The 25,129-nt window shown below is 43.5% G+C and overlaps 1 protein-coding gene across 4 annotated transcripts in view; it reads right to left on the bottom strand.

Annotated features, from left to right (window-relative positions):
- APBA2 (amyloid beta precursor protein binding family A member 2) overlaps nt 1-25,129 on the bottom strand; it is a 309,258-nt gene that overhangs the window by 183,502 nt on the left and 100,627 nt on the right. For 2 of the 4 annotated variants that reach the window (XM_037832866.1, XM_037832870.1), the window contains exon 3: nt 11,043-11,096. The gene's annotated coding sequence lies outside the window, so the exon portion shown is untranslated. Of the gene's footprint in view, nt 1-11,042; nt 11,097-14,404; nt 14,498-25,129 lie in introns of all 4 variants that reach the window. The other 2 variants (XM_037832868.1, XM_037832869.1) reach the window with 2 other exon arrangements.

Here is a 25,129-nt window from a genome sequence, read left to right as displayed (position 1 = left end):
CAGTGAACCTAAGTTAAACCATAGACTTTAATTATTAGTACAATGATAAAAACGTGCTATTATCAATTATAACATACGCAAGTTGTTGTGGGGTGGTATATGAGAATCCTATATTTCATGCATGATTGTTCTGTAAACCCACAACTTCTCTAATAATGAAAAAGAAATCCTAAAGGATATATTTCTGACTATAGTATAATAAAGCTAGAAACAAATAACAAAAAGCTAAGTAGAAAAGATGCAGACATTTGGAAACTAACCATTTCAAAGCAACCCACAGATCAAAGGAGAAAATAATTGGAAAAATGTAAAAGTAACTTTGAACTGAATTCATAACAAAAATAAAATATATCAAAAATCAAAGCCCAACTCAGCAAATAAATTCATTAACCTCCCCCGCCACGAGGGACATGACTCCCAGGCAAATGATTCTCCCTGGCGACGTGGGACTCCAAGGAGTGAGCCTGGCCCTGGCAGCAAGGGACTGACAATGCCTACTTGACCAAAAGGTGGAAAAAAGAAAAGTAACAAGCTGAAGTCACAGTGGCTGAGAGATCCCAAATAGAGTTGAGAGGCTATCCTGGTGGTTTCTCTTATGCAAGCTCCAGCTAGACATCCCAAATGGCCACAGTATGCCACGCCCTTACCAAAAATAGTTCCCAAATACCTAGGTCCCTACCTAAGATTCTATAAAATATTCATTCACTAGGTTTTATCTTTCAGAAACTAAAATCCACCACTGTTCCTATGCCAGACAAGTCCTAAAACCCAGAGGCAACAGCCACTTTAAGAACAATAATCAGATGCAGCCCCCTTCCCCATACTATTTGACACCCCCTTTAACATGAACAAGTTAGGGTGCTCACTGCCTAGATACCCCTGAAGATGGAGAAAGAAATTAAGGAGGAGGAGGGGGTAGCAACAAACAAGATAAGACTTAACAAAGGTCTATGAATACTGAAACTTTTTATAACCATATATATTTTTTTTTGATGCTGGGGTGTTGGAATGGCTGGAAGGAGGTAAATGACATGGAACCGTAGCCTATAACATCCTTTGGGATTTGCTCTATAACTGCTCATTGAATTGTGCCTTGAAGGTCTTCACCTTTCTGTATATACCTTGTATTGCATAATAGGGAAGGGATGAGACTGTGGAACTGTAACCCGTAACAGTTTTTGAAATTACCTATATGACTGCTTGTTGAGCTGTACATCAACAGTTGACACCTTTTGGTGTGTGTATGTTATATTTTACAATAATGGAAAGGTTGAAGTTGACATTCTTTGAAATCTGCTAACAACTTGTGGAATCGTACTTTGAAAGTTATCACTCTTAAGTATATATGTTAAAGTTCACAATAAAAAAATAGAAAACAAAATACAAAAATAGATTACAGCTAAGTCAGACTTAATCACTCTGAGTCCTCAAAAAGTGAGAACCTGGACTCAATGACTGAACTGCAAGGCCCCTTTCAGCCTTGGGATCCCAAGCCTTTTATTGGATGAGAAAACAAAGAGGCATCAAGTCATGAAGCAGCTTCCCAGTTGCAGCACTCACTGGCTTTGACCAATGGTAATAACAGCTGCAGGAGTATGTGGGTGCCTCCAAGTCTGCAGGGGAAATAGTAGGGAGATAATAATTGCAAGACCCTCTTGCTAAGGGAAGCACCAGCAGACCCAGCTCAGCTGCAGTCAGGTCTGTCATATCTATGAGGCTGTTTTCTCAGCTGTAAAACAGAAATCACAGCATCAGCCTTGGAGCCTAAAAATTATTGATTAAGCCTAATTCTAAGTATGTTGGGCACATATGTGTGCTCAATAAAGGAATGCTATTGTTGCCACTGAATTAGCCAAGGTGCAGTGGTGAAGGAATGAGCTACAAGAAGTGAAATCTCATGTAAGGTGCCTGGCTCACAGGAAGCTATCCTGTGTAAACAGAGATCGTCTCAGAAAAACAAAGGCAAGTTCATCAGGGTCTAAAAGGAAGAAAGACTTGGTTTCATTAAGTCACACACAGAAAAAGGAACCTGGGCACAGCTGGGACACCGTGCACTCCATCCCAGCTTGAACTACCTGCCCCGACCCTCCTGAGATTCTCTCTTGGCTAACTGATACCCAGACTTGATCGCTTTTCTGACATGAACTAACAAACTGCCACAGACAGGAGCTAATTTGCTCTGGCAACTGATGGGACTCCCACCAGTAACATCTTCTTAGCTCTCCTACCACATGATGACACCTTTACTTTGCTACAAGACCAAAGGTGAGACAGTCAAGATCGAGTGTTCTGATTTTCTAAAGCTGCCATTATGCAAAATACGCAGAAATGGATTTGCTTTTATAAAGGGGATTTATTAGGTTACAAATTTACAGTTCTAAGGCTATACATGTGTCCAAACTAAGGCATCAATGACAGGATACCTTCACTGAAGAAAGGCTAATGGTGTCAGGAACACCTCTGTCAGCTAGGAAGGCATGTAGCTGGCATCTGCTGGTCCTCTGTTCCTGGGTTCTGGTTTCAAAACAGCTTCATCCAAAATGTCTCTGGGCTTCTGTCTCTGTTAGCTTCTCTCTCTTAGCCTCTGTGCAACCTTGCTTGTGCTCGCAGGGCATTCCTCTCTAAGCATCTGGAAGTCCTCTCTTAGTTTCTCTGGGGCCAACTCTGGGCTTCATCTCTTAGCTTGCTTGCATCTATAAACATCCTTCTGTCTGCATCTCCCAGCATCTCCAAGCATCTGGGTCTGTGTCGGCTCTTAGCTTCTCTCAGGGGCAAACTGTGGATTACATACCTTAGTGTCTCTTAAAGGACTCCAGTGACCTAATCAAGACCCACCCTGAATGGGCAGGGTGACACCTCCATGGAAATCTAATCAAAAAGTCTCACCCACAGTTGGGTGAGTCACATCTCCATGGAAACATTCAATCAACAGGTTCCACTCAACAAGATTGGATTAAATGATCATGGATCTTCTGGGGTCCATAAGTTTCAAATTGGCACACTGAGCATCAAAGAAAAAAACAAACATACATCCCACTGAATGTTGTTTTCTGCAGTCATTACCTTGGAAGGCCACCCAGACATTTCAGTGTTTCTATAGCTCAAGATAACATTGGAGGTTCTCTTTGCCATCTACTTTCAGAATCTTCCACTCTCCAAAGCATATCTGCCACTACTGGAGATGTTTATTCAAAAGATGAATGCAGCTTCTGAACATATTTCCTCTGCGGTAATTTCTTTCTGCTTGCCACAAAGTTGACTCCTACCTTCTAGAGAGGAGACAGGTCACTGCTAGAAATGCCTTCAAAATTCTTCTTCCCATCACCACCTCCAGAAAATAAAAGCTCTCTTCATCTCCATCTCACCTCCATCATCCCTCCTCCCTGCATCAGATGTATGGCCTGCTTCTCTCCCCATCCCTGAAGAACACTGAGCAATTTTCCGTCTTTACAGAAAAATATCTTGTTCCCTTCTGTTTCTACCCTTCCTTTTCCACCCTTTTTGACCATTTTCCCTGAAAACAATTGCCTACATTCCATTTCTCTGCCTTTTAAAATCCTACCCAGTCTTGGGGTGAAAATCCCGAGCCCCCTCCTCTCCAGCTTTCTTCTCACCCTTCTGGCCGCTCCCCGTCAGCCTCCTCCAGAGACACAATGTTCCCAGTTGTGCCCAGGGTCACTACCAGTGACCCCATCATTCCACTGCTCTCCAAAGAGCTCCTCCACAGATGGACTCCCAAGCTCTACACCCACTCCCTCAAAAGTCCTTTGGCCCCTCACAAAATACAGAATTCCACAATGTGTTTCCCACCTCACCTATGATATTCTCCTCGCAACAAGTTCCCCATATCAGGAAATGACTCTGCTAACCACCTGGCAACCTAAGGGAGAACTTCGCAGGTTTCCACTGACCACTTCCTCTGTGGACACTCCACACTATCTTGTCAACTCTTCCTCCTCAGACCCGCTCCCCTTGACCCTATCCTCCCTACTCTGCCTGTAGTCAGTCCTTCATCATTTCTCCCAAAGAAGGGTCTTCCCGGCATACTGGCCTTGGCCCCCTCCAACCTGCCCCCACACGGAGACCAAACTGAAGCACACGCCCCACCATACCAGCCTTTATGGAAGACCTTTGAGTGGCCTTCAAAAGAGAGCCAGCTAAGAGATTTCAAATAGAGTCAAGAGGTCATTCTGGAGGTAATTCTTATGAATTATCTGTATATTCCTTTTTAGTTTCTTGTGTATTAGAAGAGCTAGAAGGAAAGACCTGAATCTTTTGAACTGTAATTCACTAGACTTGATTATTGATGATGACTGTATAACTATATAGCTTTATTGTGTGACCATGTAACTGTGAAAACCTTGTGACTGACACTCCCTTTATCCAATTTATGGGCAGATGAGTAACAAAACAAAGACAAAAATATATAAATAATAGGGGAGGATAAGGGATATGGAATATTTCGGTTCTTTTTTATTTTTATTTTTTCTTCATTTTGGAGTAATTAAAATGTTCTAAAATTGAATATAGCAATGAATGCACAACTATATGATGGTGCTGTAAGCCACTGATTGTATACTTTGGATGGATTATATGGCATGAGAATATATCTCAAAAAATTGCATTAGAGAGAGAGAGAGAGAGAGAGAAAGGGAGCTCTCGCGCGCACACCACATGGCCTCTGCTACCTCTTCAACCTGATCCCCTGGCTACTCCTTCGAGCCAGATCAAATCAACCACATACTCCCCAGGATCTGCTACACTACTTCCCATCTCCACACTTCAGTCAGTATGTACTTCTGCTTTCCTGGAATGCCCTGGGAGCCTCCCTCTTTCTGTCATTCGAGGTGAAAGATCAAATATCACTTGCTCCGGGATACTACCAGGGTGAGATGCCACCAAAATACTCAGCACTTCCCTGCAGTGGTTGATACTCAGTTAAATTCTGATGTTTCCTTTCAAACCTCCTATAAACACTTCCCACTACCCCATGCCAAGACTGACTGGAGGCCACCATTTTACTTTTCAGTAGGATCTTTTAAAACTGGACAGAGAATAAAAATAAAATAAGGGATAATATAGAGTACACCCTTGCTCTCAGGCACCCGCCATAGGAAGTCTCAGCTCTTTGAGACCAGGACACAGAGAACAGCCTTTCTTGTAAATGCGAGTCTCCTTGCCACAGCTGATAACAACCACAGCTTCTCTGGGCCCTCTCATAGACCATGAACAGTGTGGGGGTGGGGGGGCACTTCCAAGTACTAACTTCCATCTCGACTAATGCAGGCCTTCACTGTTTTCCCCTGCAGATGTGAAAACTGACCAAAGGAGACAAGGTAATTTCCCCTGAGAGAGGAAGTGAATGCCAGCAGCCCTGGACTATAGGAAAACAAAATCCTTTGCAGTACACTCTGTCACAAATGAAGAGACCTTGGCAGTGCTGCCCGGGGAGACTTAGATACATGCTGTTTATCAGCCAACCCAAGTACAAGCTGTAGTCTAAGAATTGGTTCTGACTTAAATTAGCATTTCCACGTGGGTCTGGCAGTGAATGTGATAAAAATAAGTTTGGAAAATTCTAGGTTAAACAGAATTAGAAACATTTCTTTACTGTAGGACTTCTGAAGGCCTCCAGTATTGTACTGAAACATTCCAAGAAGAGGCCATCCAGACAAGTGGCTCCCAAGTCTTTATTCAAACAAAGGCTACTATTTTCAGGAACATCTTTGGGGACTCCCTGAACACAGTCTGGGGATATAATTAATTAGGATATAATTAATTAGGTCTGAATATCATTATTAAAAAATTACATACAGAAATGGCTAACTTTAATTTAATCACACTAATTATGTTGGGGCAACAGTAGGCAGCTCATAGTGCTATTTTCTTAACAACTTTCTCATCTTTTAAAAAAGGTGTTGATGAATTTTTCTCTCCTCCTGTACCACTTAAATTAAGAATGAAGGAGGAGAAGGAGGAGAAGGAGGAGGAGTTGCTGTTGGAGTTGGAGAAGAAGTAGTAGAGGAAGTTGCATGCTACAGTAGGAGTTCCTGGGTCTTTGAAAGCACACACCAAACACCTACCTCAATGTTCTCTGTTTTCCTCCCCAGGGAAGAAACTGACAATATGGAGTAACTATTATGTGCAAAGAACTCCCCATTCATTATGTGGGTTCATTCTCAGGACCTCTACAACCAACACATGAGCCCCACTTTGCAGAGGAGGAAAATATGTATATGAATGTTTAAGAAACTAGAGCTAAAGGAATGATCAGATGCTATCTGAGCCTCTACAGTACTTGAAGCTCTGGACTGGACATTGTGATAGATGCAGAACAAGCAAGCGGGCAAGGTCACAAAGAGATAAGGCAGGAAAGGGTGGAACTGGCAGGAGGACCGTGGGCTTCACTGTCCAAGAAGCCTTCCCAGAAAGGGTGTCCCTTGAGCCTTGTCTGAGAAGGTAGGGAAATGGCACGTGGGAAGTGGAGTCAGTCCCACAAAGCCACAAAGAACACCCAAGGTGAGCATGTTTGAAAGAGCAGAGCCAAATCCATTTGCTAAGAAACCCCTATTCAGAAATCCCAAAGGAAGACAAATGCAGAGCCATCTTAAAAGTGGGAGGCCAGAAGTCAGCATTACAGCAAAGTGAGGGTTAACTAGTAAACAGGAGCAAGAGAGCAGCAGCAGGGGGACACACAAGGACAGTGAGTTTTGTGTGTTGTACACGTTGAGGCGTTTAATAGAAAATCTTCTTTTATGAACTTTATCAAACACACAGGAAAAATTATAGAGAACAAGGTAACAAATATAAATTCATAAACCAGGCTTCACAACTGTTATCATCCCCACCTCACCCAAGACCCATAGGGGCACTTCACAAAGCCAGCCCGTACCCTTACTAAGCAGAAAGTATCCTGATGTTTTTTATTCTACTCTAATCCTTTTCACCTCTTTTTAAAAATGCTGGTATGAACCACTGAATTCATTTCATGTGGAATCCTTGAGCAATGGGGATCCGCATATTAGCCTTACTAGAAACTATCTAATTGTTCTATAAAGAAGTTTTACCAGTTTGCCCTTGATAAGTAGGACATGAAAGTTAGCGCCACTTCACATTTTATCGGACTTTCAAATTTGCCAGTGTATGGATGTGAAATGGTATGTCATCGTTCTAAATGGCAGTTTCTTGATTAAGAATGAGGCAGAGTTCACTTGCCTATTAGCCATTTGGGTTCCTTCTTCACATTATTTGCCCATTTTTTCAATTCTGCTTGTTGATTTGAAAGAGCTCTTCATATAGACAGAACACTAATCTCTTACAGCAAATACATCACTGATATTTTCTACCAGTGCATAGTTTGCTTTAAACGTTATTTAAAGAAGTTGCTAATACTGGCATTTAATTAATCAGTCTTTTCCTTTATAATTTGTCTATTTTGGAGGAGGGTGGGTCATACCTTCTCCTACTTGGGGGCATATAGAAAATCTCATTATGCATTTTTTTTCTTCTAGAAGTTTCAATGTTTTACTCTTCACCTTTAGGTCTTTAATGCTAGTGGAATTTATCTGTGTATATGCTGTGAGGTAGAGATCTCATTCCATCTTTTCCTATGTGGACAACAAAATTATCTGGCATCATTTGCACCTGGTCAAATATATGCCTTGCCAACTTCTAAGCTCCCGTATATGTGAGGGTATCTGTGAGAGTTTGTTACCAAGCCAACTACAGTGTACCATCCGTCTGTTTGTCCCTACACATATATCACACAGTCATCACTGTTACAGCTCTCCATCAGAAACCTGATTCCTCTGCTCCTGCGATGACTTCCCCTTAATGCCTTTATTTGTGTTAATTCTTCATGTTTCGTAGCTGTCAATTTGTTGGTATTTCTTTGAATCTTATATATTATTTTAAAAATATCTTTGGCCAAGCTTTACACAGCATTTATATGAGTTTGTACTGAGGCAAGAACCTGCTGATGTTCTATTTGCACAATTGCAACATCTTCTCACAATATATTTTCTGAGACCTGCCAATTATTTAAATACAGCATCTTAATATTTCCAGGATTCCTTCAGGATAATCACTGGGTTGATATAATTACTATTCACACATTTTACAGATCAAGGTCCTGTAGGATGGATATTGCAGGAGAGTGAGGCCTAGAATTGAATTCTACCCGCACCCCTGCCAAGAAAAAAAAAAAACAGAAAACACTTAACCCCAAATTTTTACTATAAGTGGAAGCATATTCACAAAGTTCTACAAAAAGACATCGAGGCTGTTACCAGTATCCGTGTTCTCAAGATATAAAATGATTCCGTTTGCAGTAGAAAAACAAATAAACCCAGGTTTCCTCTTCTCTCTGCAGATCTCCTTACAGAGATTCATTCTGGCACAAATGACATTTAAAAATATCCATCACCCATTTCCACATTTCTCTCAGAGAAGGAATATGCCTTGCTGCAGGGAAGCTGTAGAGAACAATAATGAGTATATCCACTTTAAATAATACTCCTATTACCCTGCAGGTAGGTGGAAGGAATCAGGAATAGAGCAGAGTGGCTTGTCCATTGCAACTGATTTTGATATACTAATAGTATTTCAGGAGGCATAAAAATACCAGTAGGTCTTTTTTTAAACTCAGAAGAAAAAGATCGAAACTGCATCTTAGAGGAATAAACAAAATTGTCCTGTGGCTCCATCAGAATTGCCCCATAGCGCCATCAGAATGCAATCGCAACTGCCACTAAGAAAAAGTTCCAGAAGCCAATTTCCTAGTGTCCTGTTCCTAGAAGGTGGATGTGTTGGGGTGCCTGCTTGGCCCTGGGCTCCAGCAAAAGGGAATTTCACTGCAATTTGTGACACTGCTTCCCCAGAAGCACCACCTCTCACCACCAACTATCCTTACTACCCTCCCTTTCCAGATCTGCTCCCCCCTCAAATTCTTTAGAATTTTCAGAGAGGATGTCGGTTGGTACATTTAATCTATTTAAGGCCTAAGTATGTTCATATCTCGAAATAGAAAACCAAATAAAATGGAAAAGGCCTTGTCCAAAGCACAAAAGTAAATTCACAAACCTCTTAACAAAACAGACAACTGAGGAAAAGTCAACAAATACTCAGTTATTCTTATGCTTAAGCCCATTAAAAATATGCAACTCCTCCAAAGTTGTACATTCTTTCCTTGGGAAGGGGCTGGTTGTTAAAGCTCTTAAATGCCTTATGAATATGCAACCCCCTCCCACACCCCCACCTCCCCCTGCTAAAAAGAAAAGCCCACCATAGAAACCATCCAGGGCATCTGTGGCAAGAATGAGTCTCAAATTTGATGCAAGGGAATTCCTGTCTCAAATTTAGGATAGATGATGGGTTAGAAAGTGAAGTAAATGAAGACACTTTGCTTTATAATGGAATGCTATTTAAGCAGTTTCAAATAGCAAGGCCTACAGCATTCTGTGTCCCCAGAACCAAAAGTAGTGGGTATGATGCCAGATGTGGACGCCCCCATCCTATATCCTATGCCTGCCCCCACTGGGGCACCCAGTTTTCCCTGCGTCTTGCCCACCCTTCATTCCTAGGGACCCCAAAACCACCAACTTCCTTCATGACACTACAAATGGCAGACCTTGCCACCCCATCCCAGACTAGCAGATACCCCTGCCCATCAGTCCCAAAGAATCTGCAGAATCCATCAAAAGCTCAGACCCATTCTGAGCATCAGAACCCAAAGGCCATGCCTGGTTGGGCCTCCTAACCTGTCACATCATTCTCCCCTCCCAGCTCACCAAACACCACCCCCCAACCCACACATGAGCTTCCCTTCAATCCAGCCACCTGGTGTGCCTCTGGCCCAGGAATAAGTGAGCCAATTCATCTATGATCCAGAAACCATCCCCTGTGAGTCTGAGCTGGCACCTGAGCTACAAGGACCCATGCAGATCTGCATCTACCCTCTACCAACCATGGGTCAGCATGACGGGTCCACAGTACAGCTTCATGCATAGGGCCACGGAAATGAGGGGTCCAACACCATCCTTTGTAAACTCAGGAGGCCTCTTTTTGACCAGAGTTAGATTTCTTCCATTCAGCCTTCTGGAACTTCAGTGGTTGACTTCTAGAAGGAGACTAGCAGTGTTACCCCAAGTTTGATAGTGGAATGTTTCCACTGGCATCTGTGAGTGGTGACTGTGGTAGGTTGAATTATGTACCCCAACACAGACAGGGTCTTAACTTTAATCTAATCCACATCCCTGTGGGTGTGAACCCATTGTATGTAGGACCTCTTGAAGATGTTATTTTTAGTTACAGTGTGGCCCAACTGAGTGAGGGTGGGCCTTAGTACAGATTACTACTGGCCTTATAGAGAGAAGAAACTGGAAGCCAGAAAAGGGAAAGGCCACAGGAAGAAGGTGGAAGTCAGCAGAAGCCAGAAGAGCAGACATCAGAAGAGAGATTATCATGTGACGGGAGGCAGATATGCAAGCCAAGGAACCCCAAGAATGGCCGCAAGCCAGCAACAGGATGCTAGTTTTCAGGGAGAAAGCATGGTCTTGCCAAAACCTTGGCTTTGGACTTCTAGCCCGAAACCCTGAGCCAATCAACACCTTTGTTTATACCAACCCATTATGTGGTATTAGTCATGGCAGCCTGGCATACTAAGACAGTGATATTTCTCTACTTTCAATATAATTAGGAATCTAGGTAGGGGGTAGCACAAATAGATGACTGAATTAGGTGAGGTTTAAGGTTGGCAGAGCTGCTAACATAATCAGGAGGGGATGGGGGGATTGTGTTTGTTGTGGTGGGGGCAGGGAGAGGTATCAATTTTAGGAAAAGCTAAGTGCTCGTTTGTCCTGCATGGCGATGAATGAAACCACAATTTCAAACTCCCCAAGTTCATACTAGTACCAAATTGTGAACACACAGGTTCTCAGAAACCTGGTTCTACCTGAGGTGGGGGGTCCTCCATAAAATGACTCTGCTTCACGTATGTTGGAAGCAAAACCTCAGCCCATGCACAGCCACCTCAAATTTCTTACCCAAAACAAGCGGTTTGGTAATGTCCCAAGAAACCTCCTGGTGATGAAATCTTTCTGGAATAAAGAAGAAAGAAATAGAAAAAATTACTTCGGTTTCAGAAACAAGACTGGTATTCATATAGAGCTCCTTCAAGCATAGAAATTTAAATGAGTGAAAGACTTCGAATTACCTGTAAAAATGGACAGATTATCATTCTAATGAGATGATCAGAAATTACCCTAAACAAATAATTAATGTGTTTCTTTATTCATTTATCACATAATTATTGCCTTAAAAACATCATGTTGGGCAAATAAAGCTGTGGCTTGTGGCTCACTCTGGAATGAGAGACTATCTGCATTTTAATGAAGCTCCTGAAACCCTCATGAATATGTATTTTCCCACAACAAAGCTTGACCTGCTAGTTTGCAGAATCGGATTTTGTGGCACTTTCAGACTGAGGTGACTGTGGATGTGGGGCTGGAGAGGAATGAAGAGTGATAAAAGGAAAGGAGAAAAAGGAAGGCCCTCCTCATCTCTCTCCAGGAGCGGAGCCCACCCTTCCAACCAGGCCAAGTGCTTTGACCCTCCTCTCAGATCCTCTGTAGAGAGAGCTGGAAAGAGACCATCAGGGCTCACACTTCCCTTAAACAGAGGAAGCTTTTCAAAGGAAGCTGAAGAGAAAGGCCAATGTATTCAACATCATCAAGCAAGGCCCTTGGTTGGATCGGGAGCCAGTGGTGAGGGCAGCAGATGGAGAGAGAAAGCAGCGTTCATTAACCCTACACATCACGTCTCGATTCTTCTCTCTCTAATATGGATGAAGACAGAACACTATTATAAAGACTTCCTTTTTCCTTTCAAAGCAATAGCAATGGCAGCCTCCCAACAGGACCTCGTCAGTTGGGAGTGGAAGGACAGAGGGTGTTGATTTAAATGCCATGGTGGCAGGTCATCCATCTCCAGTCTCGTCCAGGGGCTAAGTTACAAGGGACAGCATCATTCTTTGGAAGAAGGAAGCAGAGTCTTGCTATTGACAAGGGCAGACAATGGCTTCCACTTCACCATAGACATCTACTGTGGATTCAGTCCTATGGACTCAATCTGGTCACTTTTCTAATGAAGCCCATTATTTAGGGTATCTAGGAGACCTGTCCATGACCCAAAACTGGCCCATGGTAGACCCCTCTAGTCCAAACATAAAAGAAAGTGACTGGCTATCCCTTAGAAGGCTGAGGATGTTTCCAATTTGGCCAAGCCATACTTTAAGTAAGCTGAGGAGCTTTAATCTGCTTGGCTTGACAGGAGGTGACCTATTACCTGCATGGGATACTTGTGGAACCCCACAGACCCTGGACCTCTGCAAGGAGTTCTCTCCCACACCATAAGTGAATACAATCCAGAAAGCATTTCTATCACACACACACACACACACACAGACACACACACACACTTTCCAGAGTGAAGTTGTACAGGCCACTTGCTTCCTGCATGACTATCAGCAAATGCCTGATGGACATGTCGGCTCAGTTTCTTCATGTGTCAAATGTGGACAATGAGATCCATTTCACAGGTGGTTGGGAACGTGAAATGCAACCCAGCCTCTAACACTAAGTCCTGGAGACCCCAAGAGTTCCCTTCTTCAGCCGCAATACCCACCATGTGAAGACTTAGCCAAATAACTCATTTCTGGGCTAGTGCATGTTTTAGAACACTACGTCCAGCAGCAAGCATGCTTGCCTGGGGGTCAGGAGATGTGGCTGCAATTCCTTATTCGGTCAAAAATCGGCTCTGTGACCTCGTGCCATCAGTGAGAAGGAGGGGAGCCCTGCCGGCCCCCATCTTCTTCAGGCATCCTCTTCTCCCCCAGCTCTGGGTGGCTGTGACCACAAAAGGGGACAAGAAAGAGCCCAAAAGCTTCCACCCACCAGTCCCAGCAAGAATGCAAACCACACGTCTACTGTGTCCCTTCGCTCCCCTTGCTGACCACCTGCACTGCCGGAGCCATGGAGGGCATCTGAAGGTCCAGCCTGCCCAGAAAAGGTGTCCAGCATCTCCTTGTTCCCCCAGCTCTGCCCAGAAGCATGCAGGGAACTGGAGCCTTCCTTGGGACCCTGCGTGCTTCCCCAAGCAGCTGCCTGCTGCTGCCCTCTTAGAGACCTGCAGCTCTACGCTGCCTTCCTGGCGTGCTGGGTCTCTAGGAGGGAGAGTGTCCCCTTCATCTCTGTAGTCATTGTAGCCTCTGCAGGCTGCATGTGGAGGCCCGCCAAAGGCATGTATGCCAGTTTGGATATATTATGTCCCCCGGAAAAGCCGTATTCTTTAATGCAATCTTGTGGGGGCAGACTGAATAGCCTGTTGATTAGGATGGAACTTCTGACTGAATTATTTCCATGGAGTTGTGGACCCTGCCCATTCAGGGTGGGTCTTGATTAGTTCACTGGAGTATTTAAGAGATGCTTGGGAGTCAACAGAGATGCTTTGAGATGCTTGGAGATGTTAGGAGATGCTAGCTCAGAGTTTGATCTGAAGAAGCTAAGAGATGCTTAGAAAGATGTGGAACCCAGATGCTTAGAAAGAAATGCCCTGGGAAAACAAGCAAGAATGCACAGGAGCTGAGAGAAAGAAGCTAAGAGAGGACCTCCAATGCTTAGATGCACAGGAGCTGAAGAATCTAAGAGAGACAAGCCCAGAGACATTTTGGAGAAAGCCGTTTTGAACCCAGAGCCAGGAGCAAAGAACAAGCAGATACCAGGCATATGCCTTCCCAACTGACAGAGGTGTTTCAGACGCCATTGGCCTTTCTTCTGTGAAGGTATCCTCTTGTTGATGCCTTAGTTTGAACACTTCTATGGCCTTAGAACTGTAAATTTTTAACCTAACGAATCCCCTTTATGAAAGTCAATCCGTTTCTGGTATTTTTCATAACGGCAGCTTTAGCAAACCAGAGCAGCATGGAATTTTCCACGTGGTTCAGAATAACAAGCAGCAGGCAGAACATCCCTAACATGGTGTCCTTTCATAAGCAAAAGCAGACCCCCATCCCAGCTCCATTTGGAATCTGCTACCAGGAGGTTAGTGATAGCAACCCCACAAGTGCCCCTTGTGGATGGCGGAGGAATCAGGGCTCTGGGCTCCTGCCCACCAGGGGCTTTTCATCAGCATCCATTTCAGGTCTACCTTCTCCAACTTCCACAACAGCATTTTAACTCAACAGCCAGGTCACCTGCCACTTGACCCAGCACCATTTTCCACACTTTTCGAAGATAAACATAAATTTTCTTTCCTGTGGTGCAGTGCACCCTCCCAGCCCCCGTGCTCCTGTTGGCTAAAGAGGGAATGTGTTATTTGATGAACCTGTGTCTCCGGAAAGACGGCTCACCTTACAGATGTGCGCCACAAAGTCACCGATGTGGAAACCTGGGAACACCCTTGGGGATGGGGACGTCTGGGGAGGCTGGTTCTGTCCCAGCACCTGGGAATGAACACAAAGAATCAAATACAGCTCAGGTGCCCTGGTTTTTCTTTAGAGCCACAATGGCCTGATCATTCCTGAACCTTCCCCTCCACCCCATATGACCCCATCTTCTTTCTACCCCTCTGTAGGAGTGTGGCCAGGGCCATACCCCTGCCCCCAGTCCGTCCACAGCCCTCGGACCCACTCCTGCAGCTTCTAAGCTGGTGCACTGCCTGGCCGCTGGAGATTAGACAAAAATGCCAGAGGCTTCTCTTCTTCTTAGGAAAAATCTCCTAGTCCTTCTAAATGTGCAGGCAGGAAATAAAACACACAAGTTCCCCAGGAGATTAAAAACCTCAGCTCTCCCTGGTTTTTTGGGGGGTTGAGGGGAAATGCAGGGGGAATGTTGGTTATCTTATAACCCAGCTCCCCAAGGGAGACATGCAAATCCAAAGCCATGAAGATTTCCACAGAGACTTTCTGACCACATGGAGATGACCAGATTCTCTGGGGTGCAGGGGCTCTCACAGTCTACAGCCCCTGGGGCCATTCAGATGAAGTCAGGCCTTCCCTAGGCTACTGATGACAGGAATTCAGATGCAAAGGACACTTTGGATAACCAGTCTCTATTAGTCAGGGTTCTCTAGGGAAATAGAACCAACAGGAGGTATCTGTAAATACGCAATTTTATAAAAGTGTCTGACGCAACTGTGGGAGGCATGAGTCCAAATTCTACAAGTTAGGATGCACAAGTCCAAATTCTGCAGGGCAGGCCACAAGCTGGCAACTCCGATGAAAGTCTTAAATGAACTTCCCAGGAAAGGTTGGCTAGCTGAAGAAGTGAAAGCTCTCTTTTCTCCCTTAAAAGTCTTCAACTGATTGGATTAAATACAACTGACTGGATTCTCTCATTGTGGAAGACACTCCCTTAGTTGATAATACATGTAATCAGCCACAGATGCAATCAATTGGTGATTTAATAAACCAGCCACAAAATGTCCTTGCAGTAACAGCTAGGCTAGTGCTTGCTTGACCAGACACCTGGCCAAGCTGACACAAGAACCTTGTCATTACACAGTCCTGCAATGCCATGACTTAACATGCCAGGGGGTTCGGTTCTCCTGTGAATACTGTTGCTAAGGCAGCTGGCATACATGGCTTTGGGAGTAATCAATCTTCTCGCAGGGTGCCACATGCGGGATTAATCAATCTTCTGGCAGGGTGCTGCATCAGCAGCTGCTGTGGATTCTCTTATTATCCCCTATGCAAATTTCTGGCAAAAGTAGGTCTGTGATCACCAGGGCCTTTGAAATGGCATGCTTCTGAAGACTCGGGAGGTAAAGAGAAATTCTAAATATCATTTCAAATGGGCAGTCCATAAATGTGCTGGGTACTTTCGAATGTTATGTCGGGGGAGTTGCAGGGTGTTCCAGATAAGGAACTGAGCCTCCAGGTCCATGAAAGCCCATGTTGGGGAAGGGGAGCAGGGGGCGAAGAGAGGAAGCCACTTAGGCTAAAACAACCTGATGGACCCCTCGGCAGGACAGCAACTCTGCAGCTCCACCTGAACTGGGAGACACTGGCCCTGGAGCATGAGAAGACTCCATGGGGGCCACAGCGACGGGTGTCAGAAATCGTCTTTTAGCAAAGTGAAAGCAACACTCTGCTTCATGGAAGATGTCTGTGGAGGGTGCTTGGGAGTGAGAAGCAAGCAGGACAGAGGGCTGGAAGTTTCTAGCGCAGGGCTGGGAAGTCTGCATGGAGTCAGGAAAGACAATCTTAACCCCAGGATGGTGAAGTAGATGGGAGAACAGACACACCACTGCAGCCTTTAGAAATGGGTTTCTCTCTTGCAGCTATGGTCGAGCATCCTCGAGTTGAGGATGGGCACTTGTCAACCTGGATCTGCTACTGTTTGGGATATGTTATGCTTGGATTGCAGAACCAGTGGAATTTGGTGAATCTGGTGAACAAGAAAGTATATTTCACAAAATCCTTCTTGATAGAACACTCTGGCAACAGAGACAGAGCCCTGAGGTAGGGTGAGAGAGGTCTGTGCAGAGTGCAGGGGCTGGAATGACAGGGAGGGCCAGAGTGCATCAAAGGCAAGACATCACCCCCTGCCAGAGCTGCCTTGGGTGGGACTTCTCCCCATACCTGCCGACCCTCAGCTCCCTGGCGTGGCTGCAGCCAGCACTGAAAAGCCAGCTGTTCCTGGGACTGTCAGCAGATTGCAGGACAGAGAGCTTGGAATGGGGCTCCCACTCATGAGGCTCTTGTGGGTCCCCCTGGGTGGCCTGGGGGTTCACCTGCACTGGGCTGCCTCTCAGTGAGTTACCTGACCAGGCATCAGGCAGACAGGAGAGGTCAGCAACCCCAGGTAAGCTGCAGGCACAGGAGGCTTTGTGGGACCTGGAACTGCAGCTCGGCCAAGCTGCCCAAAGGGGGTGTGGCAAGATGCCACAGTTCCCCCAGGTGTGGCTGAAACCACAGAGCACCCCAGTGAGATATGGGGAAGGGGGTCTCTCTCCAGAGGAGGGGTCTCCCACATCCTGATGGGACCCACAGGGACAGTGCTCAGAGGGCAGAGCAAGATCATTCCAGGGCACAGGCCCCAAAAATCACCTAAGGAACTGGTCACAGACCAGTTATAGTGGGGGCAACAGGCGCTGGGTTCAGCTATGGGGTATCCAGGACCACAGAGCCAGACTGGCTCAACCCTGGATCAGCCCGGGGTTCTTTCTTTGGTGGTGGTGGGGGGGGGGAGGTGGTGGTGGATAGGGGTGGTAAAGTCCATTTGAATGGATACCAAAGCAGCTGTTTACAAATAATATGTTTAAATTCTCAATCACTGAGGACTCAAGCTAGCTGTAAGGTCAAGTCTGCAATTGCTAATAACTCTATAGATATGGGCATGTATTCTTTGTCTTCTTCTAGGCAAGAAGCTGCATCTTCAGAATAAAAAGCTCCGACGTCCCACGGTTCGTGCAAATGTTTTGGGAAAAACTTGGATTTAAAGCCAGTCTGCAAAGGTCTCAAGCTTTCAAAAGCAATTGTTTTGCTTGGGAATGTAGCTTCTAAGCACACTATTAAAGATACTTAAATTAGGAACAGCGTAAAAATTGCTGTCACTAAAATGGTCAGAATCCTCCATCCTTGGAAACTTATCTTTCCAAGGCAGGAGATGACTGCCATTCAGGATGCCTGGCTCTGCCACCTGCTCCGGGCCATGTGACCCGCTGGGGTTATTTTAGATTACTCACTTTGGGAAGATCCTCACGTGTGCTCCAAATTCAGATATGGAGACTCTTTACTGGCATTTAGTTCACTAAGTGGGACTAATTCGTTCAAGGGGACTATTTGTCTCATCTCTGTGGCGACAGCATCCAACCCAGAATGCAGAACTGGGGCTAAAGACTCTATTATTTCAATCCATTTCAAAACTCAGAAACTTACTCTGAAACCAAAATAGTTATCACATTAAATATCTCTAACTTCACCAACTTTTTTCTGCTTACTTTTTTTTCTTTTTTTTTAGAGCACGTATAGGTTTACAGAAACATCATGCAGAAAGTAGAATTCCCATAATACATACACACACACACACACAAACACACAGTTTTCCGTTATTAACATCTTGCATTCATGTGGTACCTTTGTTAAAACTGATGAACCAACACTATTAAAGTTGTGTTTATTAAAAAAAAAATCCATCATTTACTATGGGTTCACTCTTTGTGTCATACAGTCCTCTGGGTTTAAAAAAAAATTTTATTGCAATAGCATGACCCAGCTGTGTGTTAATCCTTCATAAATTTGTCCTTATGGAGCCTGTGTTGTTACACAGACAGAAACACTGTTTTCTGTCCTCTTCTTGGAAGTAGCTTTTTACACTATAATATCGGACATATTTCTCATTGCCTGGCTTTGGGGAATCAGAGCCTCTGCTTGTGCAACATGGAGTAATTAAAAACTGGAATTCTGTGCCTATGCCCATCCATGGGGCTGATAAAAGGCAAGGATGGAGAGAACAGGAAAGGCTTGCATGGGGTGCACTGACAGGTCTGTGTTGGACCCGATAGGACAAAGAACTAGAAGCTTGTAGACCAGCTCCACTACCCTGCATTTCCCAGACCCCCCCCCCACCCCAAACACACAATTATTCCATCCTATGCAAATGAGGTTTCTATTTTCCCAGCCAATTCCCAGGAGTACCCTGGAGGGAGTCTGGGATTGTGTTTTCCTTCAGGCGGATTAAGGGTACCAACAGGGTGCCCCATATAGCTTGGAGCCCACATTATCAAACAAGAACACTATGCTTGCCAAAACTCTGGACCAGGCCATGACATCCACACACGGTCTGATATTGGCATATGAGGCCAGCACATCAGTGTTGACTTAACCCACTCAGTGCTTACTCTGACAGATGCTGATTCACTGACGTGAATCTTCTAACCTTTTTAGCACCACTGTGAGCTCAGGAGCATTGCCATCATCCCCATTTTACAGACAAGGAAACTGAGGCCCATAGAAGCCACACAGGAAGCTGGGATTTAAATCCTGGGGCATTAAGCTGGTCAGAAGAAACAAAAAAGACATTTAGAATATAGGCACTGAACAAAGGATCAGACTGTTCAATAAGAAAACGGAAAGGAACACAGCAGAATAAAAGCACATAAAATGTAGGAACCGGTAATCCACAGAATAAGAAATATGCTTGGCCAGTGGATAGATGCAAAGATGTCCCACCTCACTGGCAGGCAGGGAAATGGCAATAAAGACCCAGTATAGAGACTACTCACACCCACTGGATGGTTAAAAATGTAGAATGTCTGAGAATACTAAGTGTTGCCAAAGACAAAGAGAAGGGGAAACTCAATAGGGCAACACTCTGGAAAATGAATGGTTCCATATCTAGAAAATATGAAGATTCTTACACTCCATCCCACAGTAATTCCAATCCTCGCTAAATATTCTAGACACATCTGGCTTACCTTACCAAAGAGACATACACGGGAGTGTCCCTAACAGCTTTGCTTATTATATCAAAACACTGGAAACCTCCCAAACCTCCATCAATGGAGAAGAAATAAGCAGTATCAGGCTCATGCAATGAAATACTACACAGCAGTGAACATGCATGAACTGTAGCTACATGTTTTAAGGTGGATGAATTTCATAAATGTCATGTTGAGCAAAAAGAAGGCAAACTACAGAAATCATTTACACAATGTTTGAACACATGGAAAAGTAAAAGGTGTAGGTATATTTACAAATGTAGTGAGTTATAAAATAGCACCAAACTCTGGACAGTGGTTACCTGCGTGGGAAACAGGGAATTTCAATCAGGGAGGGACTGCAACTGTATCAGTAAATTGTGATGGTTAAAGCTTGTCCACAAATTCCTTGACACTCCTTTCAAATGGTAGGGCCTACTTCCCCTTTCCTTGAGTGTGGGCCAGATGTAGTAACTTGTTTCCACTGAGAAAAATAAGGCAGAAGTGACAGTGTGTGACTACTGACAGGTCATAAAAGGCATGGCAATTTCCTCTAGATTTATACATACATTTTTTTAATTGAGGAGAAATTTGCACAATGTACAATTAACCGTTTGAAAGTGGTGGCTTCCTCTTTACTCTCTCATGGATCACTCAATCTGGGAAAGCCAGCTGCCATGTCATGAGGACCCACAAGCAGCCCTATGCAGGTGTCTAGTGGGGGAAGTATGAAGGCTTCTGGCCAACACCATGTAAAGTGGATGCTGGAGTGCATTCCCCAGCCCCAGTTGGGTCTTTGACTTGGCCCAGCCCACAGCTTGACCTGGAGCCAGAACCAACCAGCCAAGCTGCTTCTAGATTCCTGACCTGCAAAGGCTGCAATAAGCCAGCACCAAAATGCTACAGACTTCGGGGAGAAAGTGTGGCCTTGCTGATGCCTTGATTTGGGACTTCTAGCTTCTGAAACTCTGAGACAATAAATCCCACTGTGAGCTATTTGTCATAACAGCCCTGCCAGGCTAAGATACCAAGTCTTGAAGACATCCGAGCAGGAAAGCATCTGGTCAGTGACATGTTGGTCTCTGTCTTTTCCACCTTCAGGTTCCAGAAAGCAGAAGTACCTTTCATTCCCTAGAACCACCGGGAGCTGGTCAGAATCAACTGATCCAGTGAAAGGAGCCAGAGCCAGTCAAATCCAGCTGACCCTGAATCAATCCCGAAGAACCACCCCAGAACTATTCAAGATCAATGATTTAATTTAAAGTATTTTTTTTATTTTGTATATAATGCAATTTTATTTCAATCACACAAATCTAGTTAGCATGTATGAAATTTAAATGAAACACTACAGTAAAAATAGCAAAGAGGTCAGCAGGGCAATACGGCAGCATAGAGAGGTATGGAATTTAGTTAGTCCCCTGGGGCAACTAATAAACAATGAGGAACAACTAATAATCTGGAACAACTGCTAGGGGACAATCGTGACTGTCCACACGTTGTACAACAACCTGGACTCGGAGGAATGCCTTAAATCACAGCATAAAATCTGTAAGTAAAAACTGCAGAAACGTGCTGGGACACCGTCCCCCCATGGCAGGCTGAGCTGCAAAACCTTGCTGTAGGAGAAAGCAGCAGTCCCAGAGCAAGCGAATATAGCTCAGCCCAGCTCCAACTGGGGTTTTAATTAACAAATGTGGGCTGCTGAATACAAACAGGCTAAAAAACACAGACAAACCCCTAACAAGCAGCAAAGTACACTGAGGTTGCTCCCAATGGAGAGAGGTGGGGCTGATGGAAAAAAAAAATTTAAAAAAAAGAAGGAAAAATATAGAGGCTTTTATAGACAACTGACCTGCAAGAGAGAGAAAACACCTGTGCCCTGGGACAGGGCGCCCAGAAGACCAGGTGCACTCTCTGACTGATGGGCAAAACTGGGAGGCCATGGACTGGCTCTGAAAAGGTGCTTTTTTTCCTTTTTGCTCTCTCTCATCTGAGTGGCTCAGTGGAGAGAGCCTTAGCCATTTTCAGTTTGCAGCACTGTGACCCAGACAGGGGTGGGGTTAACAGAGTCAGAGAGACAAAAAAGCTATTCAAATGTGGAAGAGAACTCCCTAGGGGGTATATTTTCTCTAAGAGGAAGGAGGTGGGGCCCAGCTCTAGTACCAGTGGTCTTCTCTTCAGAACTCAGGCCCCAGGGCCTGGGGAGGAGGGGGAACAGTCAAAACAGAAACAACTTAAACTGAGAAGTAAAGGGGCCACACCTGTTAACACCAGTGGGGCACGACAGGCTGACAGGCGCCACCTGCTGGGCAGGTTAGGAAAAGCACAAGAAAGTCTGTCAATTTTCTAAGATACACCCTCAGAGAAACTTGAAACTGAATATAAGCCCATTCTGAGACATGAACTTATTCCAGTTTGGGAAAATCTGATTAAGGTAACCAAGGAAACCAGATGCCTAGACAACAGAAAACTACAAAATACACTAGGAAAAACAAAGATATGCCCCAGTCAAAGGAATAAAACTTATACCTCAATTAAGATACAGTTGAGATATTGTTTCACTTTAATGAAACAATCAATTAAAGATTTTCACAGAAATATGCTAAATCAATTCAAAAACCAAATCAATGAGTACAGGGAAGATATGGTAAAAGAGATAACGGATATAAAGAAAACACCGGGTGAACATAAGGTAGAAATTGAAAGTTTGAAAAAACAGCAGGCAGAATTTATGGAAATGAAAGGCACAACATAAGAAATGAAAAAGACAATGCAGACATACAACAGCAGATCTCAAGAGGCAGAAGAAAACACTCAGGAACTGCAGAACAAGACACCTGAAATCCTACACACAAAAGAACGGATAGGGAAAAGAATGGAAAAACATGAGCAACATCTCAGGGAACTGAATGAAAACATGAAGCACATGAACATACATGTCATGCACGTCCCAGAAGAAGCAGAGAAGAGAAAAGGGGCAGAAGCACTAAAAGCATATAATCAATGATTCCCCTTCTCTTATGAAAGACATAAAATTACAGATCCAAGAAGTGCAGCGTACACCAAACAGAATAGATCCAAATAAACCTACAGCAAGACACATAATCAGATTATCAAATGTGAAAGACAAAGAGAGAATCCTGAAAGCAGCAAGAGAAAAGTGATCCATCACATACAAAGGAAGCTTGGTAAGACTATATGTGGATTTCTCACTAGAAACCATGGAGGCAAGAAGAAAGTCGTGTGATATATTTAAGATATGGAAAGAGAAAAACCACCAAGAATCCTATATCTGGCAAAACTGTCCTTCTAATATGAGGGAGAGTTTAAAATATTCTCTGCCAAGCAGACAATGAGAGAGATTGTGAACAAGATACCTGTGCTACAGGAAATACTACAGAGAACACTACAGACAGATAGGAAAAAACAGGAGTGGGAGGTTTGGAACACAATTTTGGGTGATGGTAGCAAAACCGTGTAAGCACCCTGAACAAAGATGACTGTGAGTATGGTTGAAAGAGGAAGGTTAGGAGCATGTGGGAAACCAGAAAGAAAGAGAAAAGATAAAGACTGGGACTGTATAAGTCAGTGAAACCTAGAGTGCTCAACAATTGTGATAAAATGTACCAATGTGTTTTTACATGAGGGAGAACAAATGAATGTCAACATTGCAAGGTGTTAAAAATTGGGTGGTATTAGGGAAAAAAATGCAATCAATGCAAACTAGACTATAGTTAACAGAAGCATTGTATTATGCCTCCTTTAACATAGCAAAGGCAATATAACAAAGCTAAATGCCTTTAAGAGGGGGATATAAGGGAGGGGTATGGAACTCTTGGCATTGGTGATACTGTCTGCCTCTTTTATTGTAATTTAGTTTAATTCTATCTTTCCTTTTGTTGCTTTTAAGCTGTCATTTGTTTTCTTTCTTTTTCTTTTGTCTCTCTACCTTCTTTGACTCTTCCTACTTCTTTGTAGAAGAAACAGAGATGTCCTTATATAGATAGTGGTAATGGTGGTGAATGCATAAATACGTGATTATGCAGGGAAACATCAATAGTTTACTTAGGACAGAATATATGGTGGGTGAACAAAACCGTCTTAAAAAAAACGGGTTGATGAAGAAACCTTGAGGGCACTATATTGACTGAAATAAGTCAGACACATAAGGACAAATATTGCAGGGTCTCACTGATATGAACTAATTATAATATATAAACTCATAGACATGAAATATAAGTTACCAGGATATAGAACAAAGCTGAAGAATGGGGAGTCGTTCTTATATTGAGCAGAATGGTTTAACTAGGTTGAACTTAAATGCTTGGAAATGGACAGAGGTGAGGGTAGCACGTTATTGTGAGAATAACTAACAGTGCTGAATGGTGTGTGAATGTGGTGAAAAGGGGATGCTTAGAGTCACATATGTCATCAGAAGGAAAGTTGGAGGTTAAAAGATGGGAATGTATAAAACAGTGAATCTTGTGGTAGACAATGTCTGTGATTAACTATACAAATATTAGAAATCTCTTTCATGAGCTACAAAAAATGTATGACACTACAACGAGAACTTATTAATAGAGGGGTGTATGGGGAAGGAATGTACCTATTGTAAACCTATGTACTACAGTTAGTAGTATTTTAACATTCTGTCATCAACAGTAACAAATATAGTACACCTATACTAAGAGTCAATAATGGAGGAGTGGTGGTTAGGGGTATGGGAGGATTTGAGTTTTCTTTTTTGTCTTTATTTCTCCTATGGAGTAATGAAAATGTCCTAAAAATTGAAAAAAAAAAATTAATTGTGGTGATGGATGCACAGCTGTATGATGGTACCGTGGGCAACCGATTGTGCACTTTGGATCTTTGGATGATTGTATGGCATGTGAACAATCTCAATAATTTGAATTTAAAAAAAATAGCAAAGAACTGGAAAAAACTAAAAAGGAAGTACACTTAAAGCATGAAAATTCAACATTCATCAGTGTTTCATCTTTAAGTTTGATTGACACCTGATGATTGCAAATTTTTTAACAAACTTTAAATCATGATGACTATCCCGAAGAGATTTGAGCACCAGCAATAAGATTTGTACATTCAGTTTGTTTGCAATGGACTTGTTAGCTATTTACAATAGTGTATAGTACAGATTTGTCACAAATCAGATCACAGTGTTGAGGAAAGCAGTACCTTCCTGCAACTAGAAAAGATCCCCTAAACCGTACTCAGCTTAAGACATCCAATGTACAAAAACACAAAAACCATCATAATAATGTGGTTCCAACAAACATAGTTTTGATAATAAGGAAAATAAGTTAAGCTTCTGTTTCCTATTTTAATTACTGAAATCTCTAATGATGACTAAACTGTCACGTATGACAGCAAATGTAAACAGTAATTCAATCAAACTTCTTGGAAAAAACACATTCAGCAACCTGGGAAGCGTGTGTTTTACCTCACCACATGTGCCATCTTCCTCAATTGCCTCACTAAAGGAAGTATGCCCGAAATCCATTTTAATGATTTTAACTGAAGCAACCACTTCTCTTGCCTCAAAGTGACAGTTGAAGCAATAATAATGCCCAATATATTCCAAGTTTGCTTTCTTTTTGAAAAAAAAAAAAAGTCCACTGAGGTGACAGAAGAAACC

Source organism: Choloepus didactylus, chromosome 4 (assembly GCF_015220235.1).
Source record: "Choloepus didactylus isolate mChoDid1 chromosome 4, mChoDid1.pri, whole genome shotgun sequence".
Lineage (NCBI taxonomy): Eukaryota > Metazoa > Chordata > Mammalia > Pilosa > Megalonychidae > Choloepus > Choloepus didactylus.
This window is presented reverse-complemented; position numbering and strand designations above follow the sequence as displayed.